The following is a 13,050-nucleotide window of genomic DNA, read 5'->3' as shown; positions in this document are numbered from 1 at the left end:
AAGAGTGCCATCTTTTTTCTTTACAAACAACACTGGCGCTCCCCAAGGTGACACATTAGGGCGAATAAAGCCCTTATCAAGCAGCTCTTGCAACTGCACTTTCAATTCTTTTAGTTCTGCCGGTGCCATTCTGTATGGTGTTATGGAGATTGGGTCCACACTAGGCATAACATCAGTTTCAAACTGCACTTCTCTTTCTGGAGGTAATCCTGGCAATTCTTCAGGAAATACATCCGGAAAGTCACATACAGTAGGAATGTCCTCCAATGTTGGACTCCCCACTTGGGTGTCTATCACAAATGCCAAGTACGCCTCACACCCTTTTCTAATCATTTTCCTGGCCAGTGCAGCTGAAATGATGTTTGAAGGCAATAACTGCCTCTCCCCATGTATTACTACATCACCATACTGAGGAAGGCCAAAAGTGACTGTCTTGATCTGATCCAATCATGGCGTGATGCCTGGCTAACCAATCCATGCCCAAGATAATGTCATAATCTCTGAAGGGCATTTCAATTAAATCAGACAGAAAAGTGTGCCCTTGGATCACCAAAGGACAGTCCCTATGTAGCCTATTTACCCTGACCTCCTGGCCTAATGGACTAGTTACTAGCACATCATAGTCCATTGGTACACACTGAATAGCAGTAGAATACATCACACTAGCACTAACATACGAATGTGTGGAGCTAGGATCAAATAACTGATGTGGCCCAACCGCAAGTGTACGGGTCATACAAGTAATACAGTAAAGATATCGTTCCCACGAGGAGTTGTGTTAGTGATTGAATTTTTGATATAAAAAGTTAACTAAATTGAACTATTTTTGAAATTAAAGAGACAAAATTGATGGGTATTGGAGTATGAAATCTATATGTGCAAAATTAATAATCTATCCAACAATGTATCAATTAAACTAAAATTGCATCAATTTAAAATAAGCAAGTGAAATATGGCAAAATTTAAAATGGCAAGTAATTAAATTCAATTAAAAATTAACAATTATGAAAAGGCGATTCCGGAGTTCGGGATTTCATATTCGAGCTATTTTGGGATTTTAAATTGGTTATCCAATCTTGTGAAACTTATGGTTTTAAGGAGATTAATTCTTAAATCCTTCGAATACCCTTTCGAGTGAGACAAAGAGTGCCTTAATCAAACAAATCCTACTTTCGTGGAGTTAGAATTAATTAAGACCCACTAAGTTCTTTAATTAATCTGTGAATCCTCTTAATCCTTAGTCTATTTCTAGATCTAAGTTAATTAAGTCCAATTCCTTGATTATCTATCACAAGGCCTTCTCCTTTCGGTGCCTCAACCATGGATTAAGAACATCACTTAATGGGATCCTACACTAAGCATTTCATTAAGCACACAAGAAATGAATAAAACTCATTAAGACCACAAAATATGGATTACCCAATCAAAATCCACAAAATATCTCAAATATTACAACCCTTACTCTAGAATCAAAGGTAAACTACTCACTACCCATAATCCTTACAAGAAAATATGAGTTTATATGAAAATAAGCTTCAATCTAAGCTAAGAAACAAGAAATTAAACACTAGAAATGTAGGAAAAAATATAAGGAAAGAAAGAAATCTGCAAATCTTGGTTGAAAATGGTGTGGAAGGTGAAAGTGACTCTTCAAATTCTGCCTCTCCTCTCCCTTTCCTTTTCTGCTCCTTGTCTCCCTTTTTTTCTCCCTTTCTAAAATGGGAAATGGGACTCTATATAACATTTTCTGACATGGAGCCCTAAAATAGTGTGTTTGAGGAGGGATTTTCTGAGGGAATCTTCTGCCAGCTCATTAATGAACTCTTTATGGGACTGCATAAGTCATGCAGTCCCTTATGCAGTTTTCGGCTGTTTCTGGGTCACTTATGCGAAAATGCATGACTTGGTGCATAGGTTATGCACAATTCCGTGAGAGTGCATAAGGGAGGCGTGAATGTGCATAAGCTATGCAGTCTTCTTATACACATTTCGGCAGGTATTGGAACAGTGATTTTTCTCCTTATGCAGATCTGCATAGCTTATGCGGCAAGTTATGCACAATTTGGTCAATGCACATTTCAGCTTGAAAACTTGTTTTTGACATCTTTGGTTATAGAAGTCACTCCTCAATGGCAAAATTTCTGTTCAGTCCTTCAAAAACACCATTTTTCCTACAAAACAAAGTAAAAATTACAAATTAATCTAAAATTGACAATTATGAAAAACTAACTAAATAACTAATGAAATTAGCTAAAAATGACTAATAATAAAATAAAATAGCTATGAAATTAGACCTAAATGACTATGCAAAATGTATGCATCAAATACCCCCAAACTCAAGCTTTTGCTTGTCCTCAAGCAAACTTTAAAATGTGACGCAAAAATTTTTTAGGGGTGCCTTATCCAAAGAGCTATGAAAATCACCTATTAAAGTAACTTAACACACCTTCAGCCATACCAGCAATCCATATACCCATCCTTCAAAATGCAAAGAATTTAATGCTTATCCAAGCTTTCACCGCTTAGCCATCAAGTCAATTATCATTCAAAATCCCCAAACCAACAAATCAAAAGAGAAAGTCATGCTTAAAAGGAATTCTAGGACAATCAATAGGCAAAGTGTCTCTATATAAAATGATGGAATTAAATGAATGGATAGATAATTTTCCAATCCCATAGGCAAATTCCCTACTCCTATCTCCACTAATGTAACAAGTACTATCAAGAGATCAAAGGTCTTTTTAGGGATGTAATGGGGCCATGGGGTTCAAAATGAGGCTAAGAAGAAAGCTAGGTAAAAGGATTTAAAGCATGAGAATATTTTCAATTTTGAAACATAAGGTACACTTTATTATATATTTTTTTCTTTTTCTCTTTTTTTTATATATATGTGGAAGAGAGAAATACACAATGAGGATTGTCAAGTGCTAGCATATTTTACAAAAACACATAAAATGGAGGGACATTTTGATACTTTAAACTTGTATTTTGCATTTTCTTTTGATACTTGTCCCTAAAATTTGCCACCCCCAAACTCATTTTCTTTTAATATTTTGGGTGGATTTCTTTCATTTTGAATGACAATGGTGAAAACACATATACTAGCACTTTTTACAAGATGACAAGCATTTCTTCTCCCTTTTATTGTATTTATTTTGTCTTTTTTTTTTTAATATATATATGTACCTAATGTTGTAAATGATTATTCTCATGAAAAGGGTTGGAGTGTTTGATTCATTGGCTAGGTAACAATAAGGATGTCAAGAAAAAATTAGGGATAAAAAGGCTCAAAGGGGTTTGCAAGGGTAAATTTTAATTGGGAAAAAGGGCCAAAGGTTTAATATGAGAAGGTTTAAATCAAAGAATGCCTAATCATTTCTCTTTTCAAGTACAAGCTGGTATTTCTCCTTGAAAGGTTTAGAAAATTTGTTCTAGGATTGGTGAGACATCATTTGACTACCTTATATCCAATAATTCCCTCTAAACACTTCCATCTCCAAATGACTAGTTGGGTGGCTTTTTGGCTAAGAAGATATAGGCAAGAGATAGACACTTCAAAACCTTGCACCTCTTAGGAAACTTTCAATCCACAAACCCAACTAAAGGGTGAGTCAAATCACTCTCATAGGCAACTTTTCAAAATTCAAGGGATTTGGCAAAAGATTTTAATGTATGATGTATGATTCCTAAAAATGAGTAATGCATTAACTAAATGGAGGAAATCTATTTGTCTATTTGTGTGCAATGTGTACAATTCTAAATTGTGTAAAATGTGTGTGTAAATGTGTAATGTATATGTATGTAAGGATGTATATGTAAAATATTTACAATATACGTAAATGGAATAGGATGAGATGCTCTATACTCAAAATGTGAAAAATGAAGCAAAAATCAAAATATGCACCCCCAAACTTAAAATTGGACATTGTCCTCAATGTCTCAAGCAATGCATTATCAAAACTCAAAGCAAATAGGAATTACCAGGAATTGTGAAATGTTAAGAGCAAAAAGAAAAGGTTACCTGGTATAGAGCATATGAAAATTCAAGATATAAAGGGATGCATAAGAAGCTGCACAGGTTATGCAGAGTAAAGTGCTGTCCAAAACAGGTGCATAAGCCATGCGGTTCTGCATGAGTGGCAATAAGAACTGCACAGGCTATGTAGAACATTTGCATGAGGGAATGACAGCCTGTGCAGATCTGCATAAGTGGCATAAAGGGTTGCACAGGCTATGTAAGATAATTGCATAAAGGAATTCACAGCCTGTGCAGTATGTGCAAAAGCTGCTGCAAGATGCTGAGCAAGGACAAATGTGCAACCACCAGTAGAAGCATGCAAATATAGACAGAGTATGGACAAATATGCACAAAAAGGGCAATAAGTGCAATGAAAATCAAAGAAAACTAATGTAAGAGCTATCCAATAAAACTTAAAAAAAAAATAGAATTCAAAACAAACTAATTCAAAACAAACAAACATAATTCAAAACAAACTACAATTGTTTGAACATATTTACAAAGAAAAGGTCCTACAAGATTGAACAAAAGTAAAACAGAAGCTAATCTAGTTCTATTGTTTTGCCCTTGTCCAAAGATGTTGCTAAGGGGCCGGTGGCTGCTGCTTGCTGTCGAAATGATGGTGCTGGAGGAGGTGATGGAGGTGGAGGTGGCATTCCCAGAAAGATCATGAGCTGCTTCATCATCTCCTTCAATTCTTTCTGCTTATCTCTGGTTTCCATGACAAGGTCAAATAGGTGATCATGACGATCCTTGAGGGTATCAAGACCAGTGTCAAGCTTCCTATCCACAAAGTATATATCATCACTAAGCCTTTCAAGATAGGTGAATAAGGCTTTAGTGTTGAATGCAGGAGGGGCTGTGGATGAGGAGGGTTCAGCTGTAGGAGGTGTGGCGAGCGAAGCTTTGGGGTGTCTGTGCATTGAGGGGTGGGGTAGGTTCGTGAGAGTCTTGTGGGACTGATGGGACAGTTGGGCTTCGGTTATGCAAAGGTCTGGGTTCACTGCTGGTTGTGCAATGTCAGAATATGGCAAACTGAACGCTGTTTTGGATAGGTGTGCAGCATCAAAATATAAGGTGTCCACAAGTGCTGGTATTGGATGCTCTTCAGGATTAAAACCAAAATGCTTGGCTATTACAGTTATGAGCCCACCCAAAACAATGTCACCTATGGATTTAGTAGCAATATGCAACACATGCTCACAAAAGAAATAACCAGGAGAAACCTTGACCTTGTGAAAAGCACACCATAACATGAATAATTCAGATTTCCCCAAAGACACGTAACTAGTCCCTCTGCCTAAAATAGTGCTAGCAATCAGCCTATGAATAAACCTAAGTGCAGGGTCAAGTATTTGAGAGGTTTTTGATCTGCCAGCAGAGAAAGTCTGAGGTTGGTTTGTGATGATTCTCCAAAATTGGGCAGCATTCCAAATACCCTTATTTGCTACCTCTACCCCAGTATGTGGCACTCGAAATAGCCCATCAATTGCAAACCCAAAAATGCTATGAAATTGGTCCAATGACAGCTCTCTATTTTTCGCCAAACATCTAAATTTAATAATTGGCTTATGGTCTACATCATGCAATTTGAGGGTAGCAGAGAATGAAGAAATAAACTCCAAAACTAGAGTTGGATAAACTATCTCTTGCTTATGCACAAATTCCATCCAACCCATACCATCAAGATATGCAACTACATTGTCAAATAAACCAAGAGATTGTAGAGAATCGGCAGAAATATACCTAGTGGGTTGTACCCTCCTATCCTTGAGTCTCTTAAAAGCTGCCTTTTGAATTGTATCAGGAAGAGGCCAAGGTAACTTTGATACCTGTGAAGCTACTGAAATTGGCTTTTTGCTGGAAGAGGGTGTGGAGGCTGAAGCTTTTGGCTTTTTGGGTGGTGGTTCCGACAATGGGGTGGGTGGTTCCTTGCGTTTGGATAGAGGAGGTGTAGAGGACATGGGCCTAGTGGATTTCGACTTGATTTTTCGTTTATATGTGGTTGTGGAGGGTGGTGGGGGTGTCGCTTGTGGAGGGGAATCAGGATTGGGAGGTAGCGTTGACAATGGTGAAACCTGGAGAGGGGAAACTGGACGGGAATGGGGAGGCGACTCCATGGGATCCTGATAGTGAGAATGGAGGAGGTGAGGGAAAAGAAGAAAATTGAAGAAGAATGAGAATTAGGGCAAATGTAGTGAGAATCCAAATGGAGAAGAAGGTGTGAGGAGGAGTTATGCCGGAATGAGGATCGTGAAAGGGGAACAGTGAACAGGGATATCGGGGGGGTGAAGGTGGGAAAGAAAAAAAATTTACCGAAAAGAAAAGTTTGATTTAAACGGGTTTTGTAAAAACTGCATAAGGGGAAAGTGAATGTGCATAGCTTATGCACTAGCTTATGCAAGTTTCGCCTTGTTTTGAAGTTCAGAAAAATATGTCATGCGGAAGTGCATAAGCTATGCACTCTCCTTATGCACCTCTCGGCAGATTTTAAAATTTGGGAAGTGAGGTTATGCGAGAGTGCATAAGTCATGCACTCCCCTTATGCACCTCTCGGCAGCTTTTGGAATTTGGGAAGTGAAGTTATGCGGGAGTGCATAAGTCATGCACTCCCCTTATGCACCTCTCGGCAGCTTTTAAAATTTGGAATTTTCGGTTATGCAGTTGTGCATAGGTTATGCACTCTGCTTATGCACTTCTCGGCAACTTTTGGGATTTTGGGTTGGTGGTCATGCAGTTGTGCATAAGCTATGCACTCTGCTTATGCATCCCTCGGCAGGTTTGGAGATTCAGAGTTTTTGGTCATGCGGAAGTGCATAAGTTATGCACCCTCCTTATGCAGACTTCGGCAGAGAGAGAAAATGCAGAATTTGAAGTTATGCAAATGTGCATAAGTCATGCACTCACCTTATGCAAGTTTTGACAGATATGAAATTTGACAAAATGAGGTTATGCAGAACTGCATAGGCTATGCACTCTCCTTATGCACTTGCAATAAAGGTGAAAAATGGCAAGAATTGTGGTTATGCAGGATTGCATGAGCTATGCAGTTGCTTATGCACAATTCAACAAGATTAGGATTGCAATAGAATATGATTTGCAAGTGTGAAAAATACCCTAAAATGAAGAAATATAATTCTATGAAGCATAAACTATGAGAAATTTTCACCAAAAACACATCAATATATACAAGGTCCATCAAAATTTCATCACACAAGCATGTAGAAATGGATCCTACATAAAAGACCTTTGTGAACCATGCCATTTTTACTCAAATTCTGCAAATCAACATTTAGCACAATAAAAACTCAATAAAACCTGCATAAGATTGCATCTATCCACAAATGATGAAATGAACTCTCCAAGTTATGCCAAGAGAATGCAATATTGTCCACTTTGAATTCCACAACCCAAATAAGCTCATAACTGCAAAAATGGCTCACTTACCACCATATTAACATTAAAAGCACATATACTTAAAAGTTACACACTCAACCTCACCAAAAACACAAGCCATCTGCTGCAGACACCCTCCTTACTGCAGAATTTCATTTTTCCTCTGCATGAACTAGGTAGCGCACTCGCACAGTTATGCAAAGAAACCAATCAGTTTTTGGGAGAGTTTGAAAGACAAAATTTTCAAGTTAAGAATCACTCCCCAACAGTTCACCAGCCTTCCTCCACTGAAATACATCTACAAGGGACAAAATTCAACAATGTCAAAAATTGAATTTGGGGAGATTCAAGATAAAAACAAAAGTAATGAAAGTAAAAGTAAATCAGCAAAAGCAAAATAAAAGGACTTGGGATGCCTCCCAAGAGGGCTAATTTATAGTCCTTAGCTGGACTTTTCATGAGTTTCACTGAAAAAAGGTGAGGGATTGGAGAGCTTGTAACAACTTGCTCCTATTATTGGGTCTCCAGTTATGTAATGTTTCAATCTATGCCCATTGACCTTAAAATTCCCAGATTTTTCACTCCAAATTTCAATTGCTCCATAAGGGAAAACCTTAGAAACTCTATATGGACCAGTCCACCTTGACTTAAGTTTTCCAGGGAACAATTTCAATCTTGAGTTGAACAATAAAACTAAATCACCCTCTTTGAATTCCTTTCTCCTAAGATGCTTATCATGCCAAACTTTGGTTCTTTCTTTGTAAATACGGGCACTTTCATAAGCATCCATCCTCAGTTCTTCAAGCTCATTAAGTTGCAATAGTCTCTTTTCACCAGCTTGCTTAAGATCAAAATTCAAGGTCTGAATGGCCCAATATGCTCTATGTTCTAGCTCCACAGGTAAATGACAAGACTTACCATACACCAACCTAAAGGGAGTAGTTCCTATAGGGGTTTTGTAAGCTGTCCTATATGCCCATAAAGCATCATCTAGTTTGATAGACCAATCTTTCCGAGAATTGTTCACTGTTTTCTCCAAGATATGTTTGAGCTCTCTGTTAGAAATTTCAACTTGTCCTGAAGTTTGAGGATGGTATGGGGTAGCTATCTTGTGCACTACACCATACTTCCTCATTAAGCTCTCAAATTGTTTATTACAAAAATGTGAACCCCCATCACTAATTACAGTCCTAGGAGCTCCGAATCTGCTCAAGACAAATTTCTTTAAGAATTTTACTACCTCTCTAGCATCATTAGTTGGAGTTGCAATAGCTTCCACCCACTTTGACACATAGTCAACTCCAACTAGAATGTATTTATTACCAAATGAAGGAGGAAATGGCCCCATAAAATCTATTCCCCAGACATCAAATAATTCTACTTCAAGAATACCATTTAGGGGCATTTGATCTCTTTTTGACAAGTTTCCACTCCTTTGACATTTATCACATTCCAACACAAATTTCCTCACAACCTTAAAAAGATTTGGCCAAAAGAAACCAGCTTGCAAAATTTTACTAGCTGTTTTAGAGATTCCAAAATGTCCTCCATAATCAGAAGCATGGCAATGATGCATAATACTCTGTGTCTCTTCATCAGGAATACATCTCCTTATTAAACCATCACAACATCTCCTAAAGAGTAAAGGATCATCCCATCTATAAAACTTCACCTCATGTAAAAACTTTTTCTTTTGTTGCCATGTCATACCTAGAGGTAAAACTCCACAAGGTAGATAATTCACAAAGTCTGCATACCAAGGTAGTTTAGCAACAAGAGAGAAAAGTTGTTCATCCAAGAAAAACTCATCAATAGGGATTTCATCCAATTCTTCATCATCCAATTTGAATCTACTAAGATTATCAGCAACTACATTTTCAGCTCCCTTCTTATCTCTAATCTCCAAATCAAACTCTTGTAGCATCAGAATCCACCTAATGAGCCTAGGTTTAGCCTCCTTTTTATGGAGTAAATACCTGATAGCTGCATGATCTGAAAATATAACCACCTTTGAGTCAATAATATAAGGTCTGAACTTTTCCAATGCAAAGACAATTGCTAAAAATTCTTTTTCAGTTGTTGCATAATTTGTTTGAGCCTCATCCAGTGTTCTACTAGCATAATAAATAGCATAAGCCTTTTTGTCCTTTCTTTGACCAAGAACAGCTCCAATTGCATAGTTGCTAGCATCACACATAATTTCAAAAGGTAGGCTCCAATCAGGTGGTTGCATGATCGGTGCAGTGATAAGAGCTTGCTTCAACCTGCAAAAGGCATCCAAACACTCTTGGTCAAATACAAATGGTGTGTCATTACTTAACAAATTAGACAAAGGTTTAGCTATTTTAGAAAAATCCTTGATAAAGCATCTGTAGAACCCGGCATGTCCTAGAAAACTTCGAATTCCCTTGACATTGGTAGGAGGAGCCATCTTCTCTATCACTTCAACCTTGGCTTTATCAACCTCTATTCCTCTGTTAGATACCAAATGTCCAAGCACTATCCCTTCCTGAACCATGAAATGACACTTTTCCTAGTTTAACACAAGGTCAGTATCTGCACATCTCTGCAAAACTTTAGAAAGGTTAGCCAAGCATATGTCAAATGAAGATCCACATACAGAAAAGTCATCCATAAAAACCTCCATTATATCTTCAATGAAATCTGAGAAGATTGCCATCATGCACCTTTGAAAAGTGGCTGGTGCATTACACAACCCAAATGGCATCCTTCTATAAGCAAAGGTTCCATATGGATAAGTGAAAGTGGTTTTCTCTTGATCATTTGGATGGATAGGGATTTGAAAAAAACCTGAGTATCCATCTAAATAGCAAAAATAAGAATGCCTAGCCAGTCTTTCTAACATCTGATCAATGAAGGGAAGTGGAAAATGATCTTTTCTAGTGGCTATATTTAATTTTCTGTAATCTATGCACATTCGCCAACTAGTCACCGTTCTGGTGGGAATTAATTCATTATTTTCATTTTTGACAACTGTCATTCCACCCTTTTTTGGGACAACATGTACTGGGCTCACCCAAGTACTGTCTGAGATAGGATATATGATCCCTGCATCAAGCAACTTCAAAATTTCCTTTTTAATAACTTCTTTCATATTTGGGTTCAACCTTCTCTGATGTTTAATAGATGGCTTACAATTTTCTTCCAAACTGATTCTATGCATGAAAAAGTGTGGGCTTATTCCCTTAATGTCATCTATGGTGTATCCTAAAACTTTTCTGAATTGCCTCAACACTCTTAACAACTTATCAGCCTCTAAGGTACTCAAGTTTGCATTTACAATTACTGGATAAGTGTTATTAGTGCCAAGAAATTCATACCTGAGCTGAGAAGGAAGTTGCTTAAGTTCTACCTTAGGTGCATCTTCTTCCTTGAATGATGGTTGCTTAGATTCTACTTTTTCCTTTTGTGTGAGTTGAAAGACTGGAGCAGAAATGAATGGTGGACTTCCCTCTAGATGTTGAGCATATGCAGCCACATGAGGGTTGTCATAGTCTATGCCTCCTCCATGAACCAAACAATTTTCAAGTGGATCTTTTGGATATCTCTTTCTAAAGTGTTCTTCAACCAGCTCATCAATAATATCAACTCTCAAACAAGTATCAGCTTAAGAATGATGCTTCTTCATAGTGTTATTAATATTGAAAACTAATTGCTCTTTACCAACTCTAAGAGTCAATTTTTCTCCTTTCACGTCAATCAAAGCACCAGCTGTAGCCAGGAAAGGCCTCCCCAAAATGATTGGAATATTAGAATCTTCCTCCATGTCCAAGATGACGAAATCAACAGGTATGTAGAACTTCCCAACCTTTAGAGGCACATTCTCCAAAATTCCTTCAGGATACTTAATTGATCTGTCAGCTAACTGAAGAGAAATGTGGGTTGGTTTAAGATCTCCCATATTGAGCTTCTCATAAATGGAGAGGGGCATAAGGCTAACACTAGCCCCTAAATCACATAAAGCTTTTATAGAACATGATTCCCCAATGTGGCATGGAATTGAAAAACTCCCTGGATCCTTGAGCTTTGGAGGTAGTTTCCTTTGAAGGATAGCACTACATTCTTCTGTCAAAGCTACAGTTTCATGGTCTTTAAGTCTCCTCTTATTTGAGAGAATCTCTTTTAAGAATTTTGCATAAGAGGGCATTTGTGAAAGAGCATCAACAAAAGGCACATTTATGTATAGCTTCTTCAAAACCTCTAAAAACTTTCCAAATTGCTTATCAAGCTTGGCTTTGTGAAATCTTTGTGGAAAGGGAAGCTATGGCTTGTAGGGCTCAGGAGGTATATACTTCTCTTCCTTCTCTTCAATTTTCTCTTTACATTTTTCTGCACTCTCTTGTTTTTCACTTTCTTGTTTTTCACCTTCATCAGTTTCTTTCTCATTTTCTCTCTTCTCACTATTTTCACTCTTCTCATTATTTACAACTTTCCCACTTCTTAAAGTAATAGCTTGACACTGCTCTCTTGGGTTTTCTGGTTGACTTGGAAGCTTACCAAAAGACTTGGTACCTGAGGAAGATTCTTGTTGTGCAATCTGATTTTCCAGCATTCTGTTATGTGTTTGCATCTGTTCTAGCCTTGCTTTCATCTCTCTCATCTCCTCATCATGCTTATTTTGGTTGGCAAGAATCTGTTGTAATAAAGCTTCAGTGGTGGAACTTTGTTCTTGCTGTTTTGGTGGAGGATTCATATTTTTCTGCTGAAAATTAGGCAATGGTTGCCTATTTTGCTGATATGGAATTCCTTGTTGCTGTAGTGGTTGAAAATTCTGATTTGGAACTTGACTTTGCTGATTTCCCCATGAAAAGTTGGGATGATTCCTCCAAGTTGGATTATAGGTTTGAGAATAAGGATTCCCCATTTGCTTGTTTCCATAATTACCAACATATGCTGCTTGCTCTCCATAGTCTACTCCACAGCTGGTAGTTCCCTCTGCATAAGCCACTTGTTGTGAACTTCCAGATGATGATGATGAACTAACCAACATACTCAAATCTTTCATCTTCTTAGCCAAAACATTTGTAAGTGCATCGAACTTTGCATTAATCATGTTGAACGGATCAAGATCATACATTCCAGCAGCTTGCCTCTTTTGAGTTGGAGCTGGTCCTCTTGGACTACTCCAAAGATGAGTATTCTTTGCAATATTCTCCAATAGCTCATAAGCTTCATCTTCATGCTTTATAATAAATTCTCCTTCTGTTTGAGCATCAATTATCCCTCTGATTGCAGGAGTAACATTTGTGTAAAAATTCTGATTTATCATCCATTTTGGAATGGCATGATGTGGGCATTGTCTCTCTAATTCCTTCCATCTCATCCATGACTCATATAGAGTTTCATCTTCTCTTGGTCTGAAAGCTGTCATTTGATTCCTCAGTTCTTGAGTTTTTCCAGGTGGAAAATACTGTGCAAGAAATGCATCAGTGAGTTGCTCCCAATTTGTAATGGAGTTGTGAGGTAAAGAATCAAGCCAATCCAATGCTCTATCTTTCAAAGAGAATGGGAATAGCTTCAATCTTGCTGCATCATCAGACACTCCAGGTTGTTTTTGCATGTCACATATCATAGCAAACTTCTTCAGATGTGTGTGTGGATTTTCAAAAGGATGT

At 37.7% G+C, this 13,050-nt stretch overlaps 1 non-coding gene across 1 annotated transcript; it reads left to right on the top strand.

The window, feature by feature from the left end:
• Positions 1 to 12,714: 12,714 nt before the first annotated feature.
• On the top strand, positions 12,715 to 12,821 carry LOC131174260 (small nucleolar RNA R71). The gene has a single exon (XR_009144508.1). It is a non-coding gene; the product is annotated as a small nucleolar RNA R71 (small nucleolar RNA).
• Positions 12,822 to 13,050: the final 229 nt, after the last annotated feature.

Source organism: Hevea brasiliensis, chromosome 15 (assembly GCF_030052815.1).
Source record: "Hevea brasiliensis isolate MT/VB/25A 57/8 chromosome 15, ASM3005281v1, whole genome shotgun sequence".
In the NCBI taxonomy this organism is placed as follows: Eukaryota; Viridiplantae; Streptophyta; class Magnoliopsida; order Malpighiales; family Euphorbiaceae; genus Hevea; species Hevea brasiliensis.
This window is presented reverse-complemented; position numbering and strand designations above follow the sequence as displayed.